The sequence below is a fragment of the Sphaerodactylus townsendi genome, linkage group LG09 (genome assembly GCF_021028975.2).
Source record: "Sphaerodactylus townsendi isolate TG3544 linkage group LG09, MPM_Stown_v2.3, whole genome shotgun sequence".
NCBI lineage: Eukaryota > Metazoa > Chordata > Lepidosauria > Squamata > Sphaerodactylidae > Sphaerodactylus > Sphaerodactylus townsendi.
In genome coordinates, this window is record NC_059433.1 from 62,336,063 (window position 1) to 62,358,599 (window position 22,537).

General features: G+C 42.9%; 1 protein-coding gene across 6 annotated transcripts in view; it reads right to left on the reverse strand.

The window, feature by feature from the left end:
* The window catches only part of STAU2 (staufen double-stranded RNA binding protein 2), a 180,720-nt gene that overhangs the window by 59,889 nt on the left and 98,294 nt on the right, over positions 1-22,537 (reverse strand). The gene's annotated exons all lie outside the window — the stretch shown is intronic.

Genomic DNA, 22,537 nt, shown 5'->3' on the forward strand with positions numbered 1-22,537 from the left:
AGAAATGAAAGCTGGGAATTCAAAGAATCTGTTAAATCTAATTTTGGGGGCATTCCTTATTTTTTTAAATCAAAAACAAAAGCAATCATCTTCAAGGAGTGGCAGTGGCCTGATCATGTCAACAACCTGATCATCAAGAAGTGGGCTGGTGGGAGTGTCTGGAACACAGAAAACCAACAGAAGCATTACGTACAAGGAAAAGGCGACTCAAAACTGGCTTCTAGAAAAGGTTCCAGATAAACATGATTTGAAAAGAACTGGAAAAAACTGCGGGGGAAGGGGGGGGGGAAACGAAGTGAAAACTAAAAGCATAAAAAGATATTCAGAAACCAGGCTATAAACTGAAGCAATATGGTGCCAGAACTGATGAAAAACCCCATGTGGAAAAGCCGTATATCTGAATGCAGTGAAGAAGAAGAAGACTTTATTTACAGTCAATGACCAGATGTCTGAATGCAGTGGAATATGACAGTCATAAAACATACATACAATTAGACCTTTTTAATTTAATCAAAAGGGGACATCCTTATGAGGACCAAACACGATCCAGAATGTTGAGAACAGTTAAGAGTTACTTTAAAATAAAAAAGGGAAGGGGATGGAGGAGATTAGCATGGTCATATCCCCGAGAAAGAAAATTCTACAGGGGAAAACTGGGGGCGCGGTTGTGAGACTTTGTAAAACCCACACTATATGGAGATTTTAAAGCTTGAAAAGTTTGTTAGGCATCCATATGTCTTAAGATGTGGTAAAATACTCACACAGACAAAGAAGAATTCAAGAGAAAGCAGGTGATTTTTCATTCTATTAAAAAGCTCGATAATGGAAAGCAAACCACTGTATTTTTATATAAAAAATACTAACAATGATTAACAATTACAGAAATACTATAAAATATTTTATTGTTACAATTTAGAAAGAAATAGAGCATCAGTAATAGCCAGAAACTATTGCTAGGAAAATAGTTTTCATTCTTTGGAAAAGGGGTGGTGTGTGTTTGTGTGTGTGTGTGTGTGTGTGTGTGTGTGTGTCTCTCTCTCTCTCTGTGTGTGTGTGTGTGTGTGTGTGTGTGTGTGTGTGTGTGTTAAAGCAAATAAAGTAACTGTGATTTTTATGAGGTGCTGATTTGTCCAGTATATACTTTGGAAGCCAGATGCAGTGATGGCTTGTTAACTTTATTTTAACAAACACACAACTATTACAGTTTTCTAATTGAGTTCTTTTTATTTAAAAAAGAAAGAGGGGAAGTTTACACAATAGAGGTTCTTTTTCTATTCCCAAATTAATTACTTTGAAATATCTCTCAGATTACATCAGTTTCTTACTCATGGTCATGTTGTAAGATGGCATCTATTGTATATCTTTAGTGATGCATTAAATTAGTTGTTTATATTATAAAGTCTAAACATAGGAGAATCTTTTGTGTGAGATCTTCAAAGATTCCTTGTCTAATAAAGCCTCCTGAAACAAGTACAGATGTCTTTTTTGTTTAGTTAATGCACCACTGGAGAATCTAAAGATGTGTAATCTTGTTGCCATCTAAGCCTAGAATATAAGAAGGTGTTTCTATGAGAATCAGTACTTAGAATTATTATTTTTTTTTGCACTTTTAGCTACTGAGCATTTCTGACTAAAAATTTTACAGGCTCAGATATTAGAATTCACATTTGTAAATGTCTGCAAAAGGTCACATCTAATCAAAAGTAGTCCAGTTTTAATTTTCCCTGCACTAGACTTGCAGACTTGCATCGAACTCAGTACTATTTTGCCACATAATTACTTTTATCAATGCAATAAACAACAATCAAGATCCTTTTCAGAACAGTGCCATTGCCTCATGCTTTTAGTTAATTTTAAGCATGGACCAAGAGTGTGATTAAATTATACACATAACAGGGCCATATACAGATGGGGGAAATTATCCATAGACCTGGGGGGAATTCCCAGGTTTGCAGAATTACCTAATAATTAAATTAAAAAGTTAGGCAAATTCCTCAATATCAAGACTTGTTGCACTTAGTCAGAATTAAGTTTTCCTTTTTCTTTTGCTTGCAAATCACATTCCTTCCACTCTGTAATTATTACATGAAGCAAGACACTATCATTCTTATAGTTAATGCCATCTTGTTGTCCAATGAACCACAGAAACTATCAAGTACAGCTGCCACAGATTAATAGGGCAAAGAAGGCCTTTTACCAGTTTACTTAATTGGGTCCCTTTTTTAAAAACCTTCCTCATAGCAAACAACCCTGTCTTTTTTCAATTGACTGTGGTGCTGGTACATCAGGCAGGGACTGTAGTTGTATGTTTTGAGTGACAGTGGGCTTCCTTCATGGCCTTATGGGAGGTCACTTACACTTCAGTGGCAAAGCTGCTTGAGTTTGCCTGTCTCAGGGCAACACAAGCTTGTTAGCGAGCGTGGCCAGTGTCTCTCAGTGCTTTGTATCATTTTTATCCAGGTTTCTTTTTTGCCCATTATTATCCCTCAGGTTGGGATAGGCAGGCTTGAGTTCCACTATCTGCTGCACTGGGCATTTCTTGCTGGTGTAATACCAAGCCAGTTTGTCAGTTATGAGTTTCAGGCTAGTACTGGGGAGATCAAGGTTCAAATCCCTACTTGTGCCATGGAAGTTGACTCAGTGACCTTGGGCCAGTCATACTTTCTCAGCCTAACTGACCTCACAGGTTTGTTATGAGGATAAAATAGAGGAGAGGACAATGATGTAAGCCGCCTCGGATCCTCCTTGTGGAGAAAGGCAGGGTACAAACTAATTAATTAATTAATTAAAATTTTAGGCATCTTTGTTAACAAACATATGGCCTTGTTGAATCCCTGAAGTGTACCAATGTTCCATACTTCCGTGCTCGATCCATAATGAGAGAGAGAAAAAGAACTGAACTAAACCAAAGGCTGTATGGGGTTTCCACACACAGACTAGCGGTGGAAATCTTGATAACATCTTTGCTGAGTGAGATCTGGGCTGACCTTCTGCTCCCTCCTTTGTTAAAAGTGTGAAAGTGGCCAGGAGCGCAACCCTTTGGTCAAGAACCAAATGGCAACAGCGTTAGGGCTCCTGGCCCTTGGCTCTTAGCTCACAACTCTCGGTCGGTGGCTCTGAATAAGCCAGGCTTGTCAATTCAGGAACAGCTCATGAAGCTGGAGTAATATTTTTTGTATTTTTATATTATGCTTTGTCTCACCAAAGGGAAAAGGGTTAAAAAAAACCCCTTAAACAAACGAATAAATAGTTGGCATGTCATCCAGAAAACTGTTTTAAAGTAATAATCCAGAAAATAAACCACAAATTTGGGACCAAACTATCCTTTTCTATGAGAATTTTAAAAAGGAAAACATTATTAGCATATCTTCTCACATATTCAACAGACAAGTAACAAATAGCCATCAAATAGCTAAAGTGTGATTCATCATTCCCTAGAGAAAAAGGTTTGTGTCTTACTTCTTTCTTTCTGAATAGGTAGGAATGGCTTCTGAAGATTTTTCACTGTCATACTATGATTACAAATCCAGAAGAGCATGTGGACACATCTATGTGTTCAGCAGAAATGTTCAAACATTTCCTCCAAAGAGAATGGCAAGAATATCAAAACCACCCTGCTGAGTCAGACCAAAGGTCCACCTAGTCCAGCATTAGTTTCCAAAACGAGTCACTGGAATATTTCTAGGAAGACCACAAGAATTGCACAAAAGCAACAGACATCTGCTGCACCTCCATCAACTGGTATTCCGCACAGTGCTATCTCTCAGCACCAGAGGTAGAGCTGCAATGGGGACATCTGCAGTCACATGTCAGGGGTGGGGCCGGGGGGTATCAGGGCATGGTGGGGCTGGGCGGGGGCAGGAGGGGGCACCCGGGCAGTTCATGTCCCAGGCGCAATTTCACCTCCCTTTGTTACACTCAGCACTGAGTTTCCACCCAGATGAAATGGCTAACAATGATTCATAAAGTAACCCTGCAGAAACTGGTCTGATCACCCTTTAAAGCCAAGTAAGCTCATGGTCATCATCCTATTCAGCAGCAAATTCCTTGAGTCAATTTTCATGGTTCTTTGTCCTACATGCACAAATTGTGATGTGTTCTCAGGCTTCCCTGGGATTTTTTTAAACTGTCTAGTGCCCATAAAGCTTTCACTTATCTGATTATCATAAATGAGAACTAGGAAGTCTCCAACGCATATGCCCAGGGAAATAGTTCTTGTCAACATACAGACATCAGGCAAACTGCTAATATATTATTATTATTATTATTATTATTATTATTATTATTATTATTATTATTATTATTATTATTATTATTATTAGTTGGTGTCTCCCCTGATGACTAAAACAGCTAAATAATAAGAGACAGGAGTATAATATATTACTTGCAAAAATGGTAACAGCACTGAATAAAATAATTTTAGGCAAGCATAGTACTTTGGAACATGTTTGCTTAGTGTAAAAAGGGGGGCTAGGCTGGAGATGGAGGAGATGGCTGTAAGCCACCTGCCTGCTTCCCCCACAGTGAGACTTCTTTATCTCCAGTTTAATATTAAACATCAGCCTAAATTATGATGCTCTAAATTACATTGGCAGGAAAAATCTCCTAGCAACTTCTCTACTGGCCAGGTATGAGTAACTGTGGAACAAATTGTATTCTAGCCACCCTCCCCTTTGCAGTCTCAGTTCTTCCACTATGTCAACATGACAAGAAAAGAATGACACAGTTTGTGTGTTTTGTTATCATCAGAGTTCCATACCCCTCACCCCATTTCAGTGGCATACTGTATTATTCCACAAGGACAGCTTCACATATTATTTATTGTTTGGAATTCGTAACATTAGTGTTAGAAGATTGTAGTTGAAGACTGGAATCCACCACAGATCTATTCCCAGCCTTCCTATTCAAGACCAGATTCATGGTGACTAAGGAGTAGCAGGAGTATGGATATCTCTATTCTCACAAAGGAAAGACTAATGATAAGAGTTAGTTCTCTATCTAATAGGGGAGACCCCATGGGTAAAGGTAACTCTGGATCAAGCAATACATGTGCAAGTAGCTACAAATGTTATCTGAAACAGTTCTTATGAAGAAATTCAGAATATGATCCAAAGAGTACCCTGTAAAAGTAAAGGATATAAGGTAGGAATCCCCAATCTTTTTGTGCCTCTGGGCACATCTGGAATTCTGACACAGCATGTTGGACACAACAACAAAATGGCTGCCATAGAAGGTGGAGCCAACAGCAAAATGATTGTCACAGCTTAAGTTACACAGTGTTGAATTTTTTTGTTGTGGTGGCTGCTGCCGCCAAAGCAACATTTTAAAAAATCTGAACAGCCAATCGAATCTCCAATAATGAATCAGAGGTCTTGCTGGGCAAAAGCCCTATGTGGCCCCACCAACCTCCTAAAAACACTTGGCAGACACAAGAAAAGCTGTTAGTGGCAGAGGCATACCAAGGCCAAATGGTACCCTGAGACAACCCCCCCTCCAGGCTCTCCCTGTGTGTGGAGCCCCACTTACTCATGAATAAGCATGCCTCCAGCCCTCCTCCCTGCCTAGCAGCTAAGTGGTGAGTTTCCCTTGCCCTCCGGCTGCTAGGCAGGGAGACGGCCGCAGCCGCGGCCCCCCTCTGCTGGTCTCTTGTGAAGCCTTCACATATTTCTTAAAGGGGCAATTCCCCAAAGATTGCTTAAAGGGGAAAGTATTGAAACTCAGTTTGAAGTTCTTTCCCCTTTAAACAATCTTTGGAGAATTGACCCTTTAAGAAATATGTGAAGGCTTCACAAAAGACCAGCCTTTTCCATTGATGGAGGGGAAGGGTGACAGCAGTGGGGGGGGGGAGGAGCCTGCTGGGCACCCCCGCACATGACCCACATGCGTGCGCCCAGAGACATGAGTTTCCCCATGCCTCCATAGACAGTATGCTTCTGGTTAGTGGACATCACAGTTCCCAGGATACAGGGAATACTAATATGTGTATGCTGAATATATTTAAAATGTTACAAAGTTGCAATGCCCTGGAAACATTTAGATTAGACTACTGAAATGTGCTGTGCATGCTATTACCCTTGAAGACTGTCCCAAAACTCCAATGTTTGGAGACTGCTGCAGCCTGAATGCAGGCTAGAGTGGGTTGTGGGAACCATATCACTTCAGCTTTGTTCTACTTACACTGGATCCCAATTTGCTTTTGCATCCAGTTCAAAGTGCTAATACTTACCTTTAAAGTTCATATACAACTTTTGGCCTCCTCCAATAAGAATCTACACAACCAGTGAAGTCATCTTTGGAGACCATGCTTTAGAGGTGCCTCTGCCAAAAGGCTACATGGGTAGCAACAAGGAAAGGGCTTTTCCTGATGCACGATCAAAATGATGGAATTCCCTCTCCAAGGATATTCATCTCTCCTCTTCTATAATTATCTTTTGCCAGCAGATGAAACTTTTCTGTTTTGTCTGACACTTCCTAACCCATTCTTATTGACTCTCCTTCCATTCACACGTTTTATGTGTATTAACCATTTTATGTATCTGTGTTTTTAATCTTGTTTTAATGTCCTTGGGGCCATAAGTTGGGTGGAGCTGTGCCTTAAAAATGTTTTACGTAAATAAATAAATAAAATTAAGTAATGGAACAATAAAGTGATACGTTTCACATCCACACAAACTTCCCTGTGTCCCTAACTTCTGAAGTGAAGGGCTGGCTACCAGAAACATGCTTTTTATGTTACTGCCTCTGGAACTAACTCTACACAACTATTTGTCTGATGCCAAATTTGTTATGGTTTAAGAACCAGGTTAACATATTCCTGTATTCCTCCACATTTTTGAATTTAGTACTCTCTTCCTGTTTTTCAATCTGAAAGTGAAACTTGTTAAAACTGTGATTTTATTGCTAATATTATCTCATTGTTTTGTCTTGTTTATTTGTTTATTATTACATTTTTTTGAATTTTTACAAGCTGTCTCAACTGATACGGGATGGAAAAGTTTTCCTCCTTTAGAGATAATTGTTTTTCTGAAGGTGGTAAGTAGGCTGTACTACTCGAGAACCAGTGAGGAAGAGGAATTCCCAGAAAAAATCAAATTTCCGTTCTCCAGTGGTTTCCAGGGCAGGGTTGGCTTTGACTCATGAGACACAAGAAAAATAACTCTGCAGTGGAATTGAGTCAAAGCTCCACTCTGGATAAATTATCAGCTGCATCTGCTGAAGCGAGTGAGTACATTTGGTAGCATGTGGTAAACATTATGAACTGATTACCAAGAGAGCGTCTCAGCAGGAATACTCCTATGAGCAGCAAACATGGGTAAACCCCCATTACAACCAGAATGTCCCGAAGCAACAACTCTTTGGCATGATACAGGCTCTGTATTCAGTCTTTCAGATACCACCTTGGCAATTACCAAAGTGGAAAGGTCCATCCTAAAAGGACTGTCCAAAGGGTACAGAGTCTCAGTTTATAGTTTATTTCACTCTTTGGGCATTCAGAATGTGCCATTTTTCCTCTCTCAGGTGAAAAGGACTGGGGCAAAAGGACAGCAACACAATCGCCTTTGGAGTTAAACTAGTATCCTAAACTGGGGATGTCTTAGACAGTAAACAAAGATCCTTCTTTCCTCTCTTTTCTGTGAAAACCCTTTTGAATTCCTTTCCCGTGTTTTGGAGTTTTGCAATAATGCATTGGGATGCATATTATCCCCTTAAATGTTACTGATTATAATCCTGGGGGACAATGCAATAGGTGATAGACCCCAAGTGTGGGCAAAGAGTGTCCTGTTCCCTTCTTTCCCATTTCCCTTCGTAGTGGGAGGAGTGATTGGTGACACCGCCAGAACACCTTGCCTCACAAAACGCTTGCACTGGGTTCAGGGTAAGGCTGAACAGAGGCATCTTTACTAATATGCCTTTACTAATAATTAATTTTACGAAGACTGTTCTGGCGGCTCAGAAGCATTGCTAATGATGTGCTCTGTCTGCCTTTTGTGTCCTTGTGTGATATATTAGAGCCCTTCCTGCCACACTGGGATGGGAATGCAACAGATCAATGTGGATGCTAGCCAGGTGGCTGGGAGGTATCATTTTAGCATTATTTCTCACTGGAGGGGTCAATGCCTGATGCTGCTGGACTGGGTTCTATGACTGGGCACTACCCATGCTGCACCATGGTATGGGAACACTAGAGTATCTTGCACTTAGTGAGGCCAGGTGTTGTGGCTGAAACTCTACTTGCTTTCATCCAACCACAAAGAAACTGTAGCTGCTGTGGCGAGAAGAAAAGCTTCTTGTAACCAAGAACTGAGTCTCTTCTGTCACCTTCAAGCATATCTTTCCCCCTTCCTGGCAACTTTGATACCCTCTCCCCTTTTCCTGCCTCATTCTCTCCTTCTCAGCCATTCACCAACAATATTTTATCTGCCTCCCATCTTCAGCTATATATATTTACTTCATTCACATCTCACCTTTCTTCAAAGTGAAGGCCAAAGCAGTTTACATTAATCCCCTCTGTCATGCCCCCACAGAGCCTTTGTTTATTTCCCCTTTAGTTTCCCCACAGTTAGTATGGGTTTAGCTATGTTTTGTACAGTATTCAGTGGGAGGGAACCGAATTTAGTTCTGTCCCTTTAAGAAGCCCTAGGGCTGGTGTTCTACGGCAGTTATTACCCAGCAACCTGTCTGATTTGGCAGTTGGGGGCCAACGGAAGCTGGGTGACAGCAGCAGTTAGGTGCCAACGGAAGCTGGGTGACAGCAACAAGTTAGACAGTCAAAGATGTTAGAGATTCACAGTATTTAAGTTAAACAGTCAAAGATGTTTTAGACTCTCAGTATTTAACAGTCCAAGATGTTATAGGCTCACAGTATTTAACAGTCAAAGATGTTATAGATTCACAGTATTTAAGTTAAACAGTTATAGATGTTATAGTCTCACAGTATTTACAATAAATTCCAGACTCCAGAAAGTTTCTGCAACAAAGTAACCTTTATTTAGTTAGACCCGGGAGGAGTCAGGGTCTGTCAACATTGTTACAATTAAAGCTTTAAGTATTGAACTGTTAACTGAGTCAGTGAGTCTTACATTCTGCTTTGGCCGGGTGCAGGTCGTTAGGTTAGGCTGAAAGTATGTGACTGGCCCAAAATCACCCAGTGAACTTTCACAACAAGATGGAAATTCCAACCTGCGCTTGCCAGATCCTAACTGCTATACCAAATTGACTCTCATAGAGTTGCTGCTGTTGACCAGTAGCAAGCAGCCAGACTTAATTGAGTCATGGAAATCAGATGTATCAAATCACTTATAAGTTGCTTCCAACTCTAAAATTGTCACTCTCCGGGTGGGATATGGAGATCTTCCAGAATTACAACTTCAGAAGATAGAAACCTGTCCCCTTGGAGAAAAATAACTGTCTTGGAAGGTGGACTCAATGTCATTATACCCTCATTTATCCATACCCTCCCTTCCCCAGGAATTTTCCAACCTGGAGGTAACAATCCCAGCCAGGCTTGGCCCCAATAATTCCTCCATCAAAGACCAAATAGGCCTGAAAGAACCAAGACTTGGAATGCTGTGGTTGCCTAGTAACAACCACTGAGGGAATCCTTTACTTAAAACTACAAGTGGTCCTTATATCATTTGGTTTTTTTAAAAAAACCTCCCCCCCCCCCAGTAGGTATGTTTTTTGCTTTCAGAATTTTCTGCAGACCTGAACCCTTTTCAGGTTTCTAGAAAGATTTGTCTTGCCTGTTCACAGCTCCAGTCACCGGATTCAAGTATCCTCCGACTTGACCAATATTGCAATTAGAGTATAAGATGATCTTTTGCGCAAAGCTTAGCTTCTGAGTTAGAGTATGATTATCTTTATGGGTACAATGGCTACCTTTAACATGTACTATTCTGTCTTTCTTCCATCATGATCCTCAAAAGGTCTCCATATAGACTCCAATGATAGCCAGACCTCTTTAGCTTACATTTTATCATTCATCCTGCTGTATAGATTCTATTCCAAACATACTCCTGGGCTCCTTGAAACCTGTTCACAATGTTGAAACCTTGTTCACAATATACTGAATGGATTCAGTATGCCCAGAATGATTGTATAAGCTCTGCAACTTTGTTCTAAGAAACCCCATGACTTAGAGCATGTATTTTTACCAAGTGACAAGTTGGAAAATTGAATGATAAGTAAGATTTTGGCATATAGTCATTGTTTTCATAACAGTCAACAAGGTCACAAATTTTTACTATGCATCAAATGCACAAATGATTGTTGTGAATGCAAAGTGATCAGAGAAATGTAGCATGCATTTCTGTGGGTGGAACAGGTTCAAATGCCGTTCACATAATTTGTTAGGCAATTGAGCTATTTCACGGAACAAGAGTAAAACTGATCATTAAATGCCAGCAACCAGAAGAGTTAGCAGCAGAGCTGGAATTGGTAAGCATGTGACCTTATGGGAGCAATGAACCACAAACATGAAGAAAATAAAATATTTGTACATGGAAAATATTTCAAGAACCATGCCCTTGTACAGTGTTGAATACCTATGTAAAGAGTTTCTTAAGAAATTAAAGGACATTGCACTTTGGTCTACATGCATGGGGGAAAAGGGGCAGTATGTGGACAGAGAAAGGGGATTAATGGTAGAAGAACCGGACATATTTGGTACATAAGGAAGTGAAGAATATGGTAAGGAACTAGTTCAGCCCCTATATTTTAAATTGCCATATTTTTCTTAGCAACACTGTGAAGGAACTGGCAGGAATACATAGATATGATCACTTCTGCTGCATGAGATTAAAAAAAAGGGGGATATAGAGCTTGGATTGTTCCCTGACCAGCAAGTGGTCTTTTTGCTGCAGAGCACCTCCTCTCAACCAAACAACTGCTGCTTCTTCCTCACCAGACAGAACTACTAATGCTTCCCTTCGCAGACTGGGACTCTGATTGACAGCAATATTCTCAACATCTGATTCCTGGCTTCGAAAAAAAGTCAAACATGAAACAGTTCCTCGCCTTTTGCACGCTAAATGGTAGAAAGCTCTCTGCCTTTTCTCCTTCCTTTCTTGTTTGCAGTCTTCCCATCATGAAGGGGTGATAATTTTCTTTTCTATGTATTCTGATATTGGTTTGAAGAAGTAGCTAGATTTTTTTTAAAAAACCTTCTATTTCTGATTCAATGTCATTTTTAACGCTATTTCTCAAAATGCATGGTGGGGCTTCTGATATTTATTTCTCTCTCGGAACCATCACAATCCTGTTCTTTGCACCATTGCAATTATTCCTGCTACCCAGTATCACGTTCCCAACTATATGTTCTTCTTCAGAGACAAAATACTCCACCATATATTTTGCAAGGAGGCTGCAGGGCAAATCTCCCCCCACCCCCATAATTCAATAAGCCATGCAAGAAGCTATGAAGCTCATGGGCATGGGGAAGGGTGGCAGGAGGTTCAGTTACAGAAACCCACTCACTTTCCCCCCAAACTAGTTAAAAAGATCAGCAAACAAACAACCGTACAGTTCATATTTGTTACAGCAACAAAGTTTTTAGGGTTTTAACAACTGGTCTTTCTAAAGAATATTTGATTTTAGTAGGCATCATTAATGATTGTCCATAAAGTAGTTCTTATACTTTCATGTTTCACAACGCTCTTTTGAAATGGCCGACAGCCAAACTATGTTGCTTTGCTGGTAATTATTTCTTGTGCAATGCACCGATGTAACTGCTCCAAGAAAGCTAAGAAGCTATCGAGAGAATTACTCCATTAGTGAAGCTAAGGGTGGAAGAGGGTGGCATTCCTAAACTCCATGGTTTTTTGGTCATTCTCCTAACCAGTTTTCTTACCTAGGCTGATTACCCATGGGGCAGCTGCCACGCACTGGCAGCTAAAGTGCATCGGGGAAAAATCTTGTCCTGATGTGCTTCCTCCCTGTGGCGCACCAAGAGAGGAAGAACGTCAGGGCAACATTTCTTGTCCCAACACGCTTCCACTTGCTCTGCCTGTGCTTCTCACCTTCCCTGTGGAAACAGAAAGCACTTCTGGTGCAACGTTTGTTCCAGAGCAACATGGAACAACTCTTCTTTATGCTCTCAACTATAGGGAAAGGGCAGGGCAGAGCCGGCCATGGGTAATTGGCCCTAGCGTGCAGGAACAGGAGCAAAGAACTCTACTGTGATAAAGAAATAACATAGTTCACCAAAACATTGAGATGGTATAGTTTTTTTAGCCATGCTTTTTGAGATACTTTTCAACCAGTCCTCTGAGCAAAAACTGAGGGAATTGCTGATCTAAGGGGCCAGTTTTCTCCACTAAATTGTCTCCAGTGCAAAGGAACACAAGCAGGTATAAATGAAGCCGTATAAATGAAGTATTCTTTGCCCATTTTCAGAAACATGAAATACTTAACATTTTTTTTAAATAAACAGGCCTAGTACTACTCTGGGTTAAAATATGAGAATCCACCAAAACACTTAGGACACCAAAACCTATGTCTCCTTTTCCCTATTCCTCCTTTCCTCCTTTCCACTATTCTATATATTACCCAACCCTCCCTTTGCATCATAAACTCTTGTCAGCAGAGACAGAGTGATAAACTGTGTAGTGATATTAGTCACACACTGAGTTTACCTAAATATTAGGACAAAGATGCATGAGGGACAGATGTAAAGAAGTGGTACCTCTGTGTCCCTAGTAACATCTACTGAAACCCTTTGATTTTCATTCTAATTACACTGGGGGTTAATTAATAACTTATATGAAGAATACAAATCAAACCACAAAAATGGGTGATTTTGAAGATGTGCGCCAAAGAAAGCTCCAGCTGTTGCCAGGGAAGAAAAAAAAAATTCTGTCATGTATTTCCTACACATGAAGTCATGAAATAACACAGAAATTAAGTTAATAGGAAACAGAAGACAAAGAATAAAAAGAGCATCAGTATATTGATATTTCTGTGCAGGACTGCCACCAAAGTCACTGAGCATATATATAAGCTTGCAGACAAGATAAATATTATTTAGGGCGAATGGACGCTGAATGGTGACAGCTGTCAAACACATGGATAATTAATTGGATCCAAGGTTTCCACAGTGATTTATACCACTCATTTAAAGCAGTCTAAAATATTTTCATTTTAGTATTCTTAAAACCATAATTTATATTAAGGGGCTGCAACTTTGACTAAGGCCAAACGTAGCTATAGAAAGGACACAAGACGTTACATTTTACAAAACACAATAGTATTTAAATTCCCATTAGTTAGGGATGAGTTTTCATATCATGAGATGTGGAAGTGACCGAGTACAGAAGCGCTAAAGGCTGTAAATTAAATGGCAGAAATGGGAAGGAAAGGGACTAAAAATAAATTCCCCACTACTGACTTGACTTTATATGAATGCATTCTGAAGCTGTATTTGGAATACTGTGTTCAATTCCATTTGCACTCACTACAACAATATAATCGTTGAGCAGAAAGGTCACAATCAAAGGGCTAGAGGTAAGGACAATGGGGGCAAAGTTTCATAAAATTATGAGGGTGTGGTGGCCAATGACTAGATAAGTTTATTGCTTGCTGCAAAAGCGTGGGAAATATAATAACATATGGCATTAGGGGAAGGGCTGACAAAAGGACAACACAGAAGATATGGTGATAGTCACTAACATAGACAGGATCAAAACAATTATATAATTAATGGACGACAAGTTTATCATCAGTAATTACCCAGGACAGTGTTCAGAAAGAATATATCTAATTAGCAGATATTGGGAACAAATAATGATCATTGTGATCCTGAGGTTTGTTTTCTATGTAAATGGGAAGGGTCAAAAAAGGGTCAAAATTTTTTACTTTGAAAATGAACATATTCAGGAACTACTGCCAACTCCATATTGCACAGTTAAAAGGGACACAAATTATTCACTTCTAAGATTAGGCCTCAGATATGTACTACTATGTATCAAAAACTGTAGAAAAGCCATCATGTTTTTAATGTAAAAAATTTGTTCCTGTGACAACCAAAACACATTACTTTTAGCTTTTCATTATGAGTCATAAGGAATCAAGAAGACAGGATTACCTGTAATTGATATCCATCAAGGTCTTCTGTGCAGGCACACATTGGGACTACTCAGTTGCAGGCTGGCTTTCGGTGATGTTCTAGAGCTTCAACAATAGAGGGTGCTCGTGCTGCTGTTGGTCTTATGCACAATTCCTCTCAACATCTATCTGACCAATGCCCTCGACCCTCAGTTCCACCTGAGCCGCCACCAGCCTTAATTCCAGAACTCATAGAGGGGCAGGAGACAGCAGCATTTGCTATTGGGCCGCTGGATATCTTTCCATCGACATTCGTGGCTGGTAGATTCTCAACGTTGAGATACTCCTTGCTGCCAAGCTCTCCACAGTGCCTGGTTCTGTTGCCTTTGAGTTCTCGGGCTGGCAGCACCTCACTGGCCCAAAGCACTTCACTTCCAAGGGGCCATAGTTGATCATTGCTGACAGCCTTTTCGCAAATGTTGCATACCATATTCCATGAATCAGAAGTGCCGGCTCTGACCAGCCCACATAAGATGACAGTGTTGTGGAGGTTATGCAGCAACCCATTCAGGCAGCCCCTCCAATGTCGCAGCCTGGCCCTGGGTGTAGGCCTCAGCTCACAATGCCTGTCCCTGACTTCTTCAATGTTGAGTGACTATTCTCATTGCTGTTGAGACACTTCATCATCGAAGCATTCCACTTGGCAGTCGCCTGTCTCTTCCATTCATTCTTGGAACCAGGATTCTCATCTATCTCCAAATCCACTGGATCACTCAGCATCTTCCTGGAGGTCCACAACTGTAATTCCTCCCATTAGAACTAACTGGAACTGGGACATTCGATGTCATAATGTTCTCTGGCAGTGTCTTCACACCACAGGACTGCTTCAGCACCAGAAACTCGGTGACAAGGATTGTCGGATCTGATCCGCTCGGAATTGAGAAGACAGTCTGTTGGGTCAGTTTAGAGATCCTTCTGACTGGCAGAAAGACACTGATGGGGACTCTTCATCTTCTAGACCTACCCAATCACAGTTTGATGTCGAAGATGGTAAAGCTGGGCTACCATTTGAAACTGTTTGCATTGCCAGCTTTCTCTGAGTTTTGGTATGCTGCCTGTTGCAGAAGGTTCAGTCCTTGCTCTCGAAAGGGACAATCAGGGAAGTTCCTGGTGACTAATGGGCATCAGGGTTATTCTCCTGCTGTTTCCTGTTTGATAAGAAGTCTGTGGGAAGTGCACCATTCTGGACTTGTGGATCTTTAACAAGCACTTGCATATTTGCAAGTCCCGCATCTTATCCCTGACACATGTTCTACCAGTGGTAGCCCCTTATTCATGGTTTACTGTGGTCAATTTCACATATGCATATTTTCATATCTCTATGCACATATCCAGCTGCAGGTACCTGAGATTTAGGATTGGTGACTCTAAATACAAGTACATGGTTCTGCCCTTTGGTTGGCCCTGGCTCCCAGAACTATTACAAAGTGCAAGGCAGTGGTGGTGCCTTTCCTGGTAGACAGTAGCTGTGCAGTACTTCCATACTTTGATGACTGGTTCTTGATGACGCCATTTAGCTTTGCACTGGAGGTACAGGCTACCTTTACAATTCACACCACACAGTGGTTGGGGCTCATGATTAATCATGAAGTTATCTCTCACCCATCCCAGTGTATTGATTTCACCAGGGTGAGACTGGATTTTGCCCTTCACCAGGCATTCCGCCCAGCCTCTAGCGCAGCTACTGGTGGATTTTGGTTCGTATGTTTAATCATAACTGGTTCCAAACAGTGCTTGTCATCCAAAAGTGGTTGTTTTTAATTCATTTATGATGGCTGTGGTGGCCCATGCCCACCTATTCATGAGGCCAATGCAGAACTGGTTTGTCAGGGCACTGACCTTGCCAGGGACCAGCCCTCACCTAAATTTTTGATCCCAAGGACAGAGATAAAATCTTTGGATTGGCAGGCAGTTCTGAGTGTTTTAGAACTCGCATCACCTGTATTCGACTATGACTGTCAGTACAATAAAGAACTGAAAACGGTTACTTTTGCTAGTTCTTTACATTATGCGAGTTCTCACCTCTCAGTGCAACTTTTGACGTGAAGTACAAGGTTACCTGATGTCTCGCTGTGGTCTCATCTCCACGGATCCTGATAAGCAGGGATTCGGGGGTCCTTTCAACTCTGAATTTGAGGTTAGAAGGGAGACCCCCATAGAGGGTCCTGCCCAACCTCCCCATGCCCTGGTTCATGCAGAGGAGACTGATCAGGAGCTGGATCCAGAACCAGAGCCTCTGTCGTTGGTTGCGCTGTCCTGACCTCGTCTCAGCCGGAGTGTTACTTTCCTTGGGTTGTAGGAGCAGGTTGAACACAGAACCCTGTGACCCACAGAACCCTGTCAGCATGCTATCTTCCCCTGACCCAGGAACAATGTGACATGGGTGGAGGAACTGCCATGGACCGTGAACCGGCGGCAATGCATTTCACCACCTGCCGCCAGATGGATTACAAACCTGTTATGAGAATGGTAACTGAGGAGATTGGTCTTTCTGCTATCCATGGTACTACTCGCGAGTCACTTGAACGATTTCTTGATCGTCGCTTTGAGGAGGCCATGGCTACTGGACACCTACACAGCAGCGGCGCTCAGCCCAAGGTCCCCCAAAAGACGCTTCCTAGACATGATTCGGGCAAAACCGAATCAACTCGAGGGGAGTCTCAAAAGCCTTAGCCCAATGAGGAAGTGGAATGGGATCAGTTGGTGAATCTGGGCGCTTCACACCCAGGCTCGTTTCCCCATAGAGTGTTCGGGGAGGATGAACCAGTGGAAATACTTGATCCTCCTGGGGCCAGCCCTTCATGCGAGGAGGACGAGCTGGGATGGCCAGGACTCCAAGAAGACCCAGGTTATGTTCCCTACATGCGCAACAGGTTGTGCTGGATTGGGCTAAGGGTGAATGGCAGGAGGCCCAGGAAGCCTTGATTGACGAATGTGTTCGTCAGCGGTTTCAACTCAGGGAAGAGTATGACAAGGAACGTGAAGAGTTATATCAGCAGCTGCAAAAGAATCAAGAACAACAGGAACGCAAAGTTTTGCAAGTCGCAGAGCAGTCCAAGTAAAAATTGCTCCAGGAAGTACAGCAACTACGCTCTTTGAGATTACAACAACCCCAGGACGCTGCTTCCCACAGTGCTGAACTTGTTCAAATCCAGCGTGAACATGCAGCCTTGGAGAAGGAAAAGTCCGAACTGCTTCGGAATGAACATGACTTGGTGACCATTGAGGCCCATGAACGCGCTGCAGCGGCAGACCTACAACGCCAGGAGTTGAGTTTGGAACGCCAACGTGTTGCAGCAAGCCAGACCCACGTACAACCAGATACGTCTCACCTACGTTCGGTGGACGATCGACCCACCCGACCACTGCCAAGATGCCACTTTCAGCCCGCTCCAGCCCAACACACAGCACCCTTTGCTCCTGGACTTCAGGGTTGTGGTTTCACCCGCCTGTGTATTCCGGCTTGTTTCGAGGTACTGCATCCAAACTACCATATTTCATCTTACAGCTGGATGCCCATATGCAGGAATATGATGACATGTATCGTTCCAAAAGGGAGAAGGTTCGTGACATCGGATCAGTTTTGGATGGGGAAATGGCAGAGTGGATTGTGGAACTTTTTGAACTTGATGTTGAGAAACTTAACTCGGTAGCCGATTTCTTGCAAGGCTTACGCTTGCGGTTTGAGGATTGAGATGCCTGTGGTAACGCTAAAAAGACACTTAAAACAATGCGGCAGGGCACCAAGCCATTCGCGGAGATTGCTCGTCAATTCCGTGTGGTCGCCAGCAAAATTCAAAGCGGTCTGACTGGCCAGACCGGATGAAAACTGAATACTTCTATGAGGCTGTTGATCCAGAAATCTGGAGTTGGGCTGTTATGAACAACAAGCCTCATACAGTGGCAGAATGGATTGAAATTGGCAGTATCATTGCGGGCAGACTCAACCGTTCCAAAGGGTCGGGGACCAAAACCCAGCCGGCCAAATGCCCTGTGCCTCAGGTGAAGAAAGCTCCTGCCTCAGCTGCCACCCCACCTCCCACTGCTGAAAGTGTCTCAGAGCGATGTCGTCATTCAGGACTCTGTATTGTGGCGAACCTGGACATGTAGCTGCGATCTGCCCAAAGAAAACCAAACCGGCAGGCAGCTTGCCTTCAAAAAGGTCTACGGCTAAGCCAGCATGGCGATCAGTGCCTCCTAAGTCAACTCAGGGCACATCAAAAGCCTTGGATGCAGAGGAACTTGATTTCCCCGAGGAAGATGAAACCACCACCAGCATCAGACTCTCTACAGCAGTTACTGAAACTACGGAGCCTCCTAAAGATGCGGTGAGTAATGGTGGTGCCCCTATTACCCTAATAACTACATTGTCTAATCCGGCCAAGAATACTTGTATTTTGGCTTGGGTGCTTGTGGACTCTGGGTGTTCCCACTGCCTTATGCGGCCGCAAATAGCAGAGGAACTTGGATTACAATTAATTCCGCTGGCCAAACCCTTACCGTTTACACAAATGGACAGTAGCCCTTTAGGGTAGGGGGAAGTGGTCCAGCTCGTTTTAAAACTGAACCCGTACTGTTGAAATGTGAGGAGCATTGGGAACACCATAGTTTCATTTTGGCCCCAGTGGCAAAATACCCGATCATTCTTGGAATGTCCTGGTTAGAGACACATGATCCCACTATCCGATGGGTATCTTGCATAGTTCGTTTTACTGATCCACCCTGTGGGGATCACATGCATGAAGGTGATCCACCTGAACCAAGCATCCCTGCATTGGCTTCTGGCGTTTCCTTGCTACCCGAACTGCCCAGAGTGTCTAAGCATTACTGGGACCTTGCCAGAGTTTTTGAAGAGTGGGAATGCAACCAGCTGCCCCCCATAGGGACACAGACTGTAAGATTGAGTTGATCCCGGGAGCCAAACTACTGAAGGGTCGTGTATATCGGATGAGTCCCACCGAGGAGATTGAGTTAAGGGCGTTTCTGGACAAGAATCTGGCTCGTGGTTTCATTCGGAAGGCAACTAGGAACACATACGCTGTGCCTGTGTTGTTTGTCAAGAAAAAGGATGGCTCTTTGAGATTGTGCACTGACTATAGAGGCTTGAATGCAGTGTCAACCTCCAACAAATACCCGTTACCTTTGATCAAAGACCTTTTAGATGCTTTGGGGTCAGGGCGGATTTTCACCAAGTTGGATTTGAGAGTGGCTTACTATAGAGTACGCATCGCGGAAGGTTATGAGCATCTCACAGCCTTCAACACTAAGTTTGGACAGTATGAATATCTTGTAATGCCATTTGGATTACAGGGTGCGCCCGGGGCTTTCATGTCCTTGATCAACGAGGTTTTGCAAGATTTATTGTTTAAAGGAGTGGTGGTATACTTAGATGATGTCCTGATTTATTCTCGCACTGAGGAGGAGCATGTAGCTCTGGTTCACACAGTGTTGCAGAGGCTTCTTGACAACTCTTAATTTGTGAAACTGTCCAAATGTGCCTTCCATCAGGAAAAGTTGGCTTTTCTTGGTTGTGTCTGGGGGGGATTGGAAATGGCCCCTGGTAAGGTGGCAGCAGTAGTGAATTGGCCCATCCCTACCACCCGCAGGGAGCTCCAATCGTTTCTGGGATTTGCTAATTTCTATTGTGACTTTATTCTGCAATTCACCCAAATAGCCTTGCCCTTAACTGATTTACTACGTACGAAAGGCAAGGGGCCGCAAGCAGCTAAGCCGGGTGCCCCTCTTAATTGGACCGATGGTTGCCAGCGGGCATTTCAACAATGTAAGACTGCCTTTACAACCGAGCCTATTTTAACCCATCTCAATCTTGACTTGCCGTTTATAGTACACGTAGACACGTCTGACAAAGCTTTAGGGGCAGCCCTGCTACAACGGGGTGCGGATGGAAAACTGTTTCCTTGCGCCTATCTTTCGAAGAAGTTTTCTGGTCCTGAGCTCAATTGGACAGTAGGTGATAAGGAAACTGCAGCCATTAAAGAAGCTCTCAGCACTTGGCGCCATTGGTTAGTGGGTGCTGCCCGCCCTTTCCGAGTTTGGTCGGATCATAAAAACCTGTCAGCTCTGTCCACCCCCAGTAAAATGTCAGCTAAGCAATTGTGGTGGGCTGATTTCTTTTCCTGGTTCCAGTTTACAGTGCATTTTTTCCCCGGGAAAACCAACCGATCAGCGGACACACTCTTCCGCCTTCCTCAGGGGCGGATACCTCCTTACACGCCATTCCATGTACTGTGCTTTCTCCATAGCAATTGAGTCTCGCAGTCACCCGGTCCCAAACTCGCGCACAGTCCGAACCGCCCCTGGTTTCATCAACCCCGGCCAATGATCCTCCCAGGTATCCTGATATGGTTTCCTCTCTTTTACATGATTTTCTCATGGCGGGGAAAAGCCCCGTTCTGGAGAGTGAAGGCGGCCTGTCACTGTTACTACAGAACGGGGCGTGGCTAAAAGGAGACTGTTAGTATGTGCCGCCACATCTCAGAAAAACTGTGCTTCTTGCCAGCCATGATGCTAAACAAGCAGGGCATTTTGGATTTTTGTAAACGTTACATCTGCTACACCGCCAATTTTGGTGGCGCACCATGCGAAAGGATATTGAGGCTTATGTCAAAGGGTGTCCTGTTTGTTCTGAAGCCAAATCCATTCTGGGAAAGACTCATGGGTTGTTACAGACTATTCCTCCTCCTGACCGGCCATGACAGGTTATTTCCATGGATTTTATCACAGACCTCCCAGAAAGTCAAGGCAACACTGTTTTGTGGGTGGTGGAGGACCTGTTTTCTAAACAAGCATATTTCATACCTTGTTCCACCATTCCCTCTGCCCCCAAGTTGGCAAGATTATTCATTCAGCACATTTATCGATTACACTCCACCCCGTCTAAGATAATTTCAGACAGGGCCCCTCAATTTGTTTCTAAGTATTGGAAGGTCTTTCTGGCCCTTTTGGGAGTTGAATCAGCTTTATCTTCTCCTTATCACATGCAATCTGACAGCCAATCAGAACGAACGAATCAGACTTTGGAACAATATTTTTGATGCTACACTAACTACCAACAGAATAATTGGGCAGACCTGCTGCCTTTTGCTGAATATGCGTATAACAATGCTGTGCATACCAGCACCCAGAAGACTCCTTTTGAGATCGTCTCTGGACACTCTGTCCCACCATTTCCCCTTCTGGGCTCAGACCCAATACAGCCTCCTGAACTAAATGACTGGGTCCAAACCATTGTTAAGGGTTGGGACTCAATTGGGATAGCTCTGCGCAAAGCCCAGGAATCCCAGAAAAAGCAAGCAGATAAGCATTGGATTTCATTTCCTTTACGTGTGAATGACTGGGTGTATCTTTCCACTAAAAACCTTTGAGATGTACATAAATATACCAAGCTTGGGAAAAAGTTTGTTGGTCCCTTTAAGATTGTACAAGTTATCAATAATGTCACTGCTAAACTTGAATTGCCAAACTCGCTTAGCAATATTCATCCTGTCTTTCATTCCAGCTTGCTCAAGTGGGCTCCAGATTTCGATGCCTGGCATGGCCCCCCGGAACGCCCTCCTCCAGTTCTGATTGATGGACACAAGCATTATGAAATTGACACTATTCTGGATTCACGCATGAGTCGCCAGCAACTACAATATCTGGTTTCGTGGGTGGGGTTCCCCACGGGTCACAATCAATGGGTCTATGCTACTGACGTTCATGCCCCTATTCTTGTTACTACTTTCCACAAGGCATTTCCTGACAAACCCGGGAGGGGGGGGGGGAGGTTCTTAGGGGAGGCGGAATGTCAGGATGAAGTTGATGTGTATGCTCTGTCCTTGGATTTCTTCTCGCCTATCGGTTCTGGCTGTCTGCCTGGTCTGCTTTCATGTTATCTCAGCTCGACTGTGTGAAACTATGCATTGATGATTATTCTGTGGCAGGAAATGGTTTTGCTACTGTATTAAAGCTATTATCAAAGTTCTGAGTCTTTTAGAACTCGCATCGCCTGTATTCGACTATGACTGCCAGTACAATAAAGAACTGAAAACGGTTACTTTTGCCTGGACTTTACTAGTTCATTACACAGAGAGCTCTTATCATATTAATCTGCTTTAACTCAGAGCAATAGGAATGCTCTCATTACATTTTCAGGCATGTTGGCTAGAAGAGATATCCAGATTCATATGGCCAACATGATTGCTATGTGTTATTTGATGGACGTTGACTCCTAAAGGAAGGCGGCAATGGATAAAGTGGTTCTGCAGGCATTAATCAAATAGACAGCCTCACGCCTACTGCCATGCTACTTGAGCTTGTTAGTATCCCAATGTAGAGCTGCACAGAATATTCACGAAGATGAAATACAAAGTTGCACTTACCTGGGTAACTGTAGTTTGAGTGAGTTTCAGTGTAGACACACATCTTTCCCTACTAC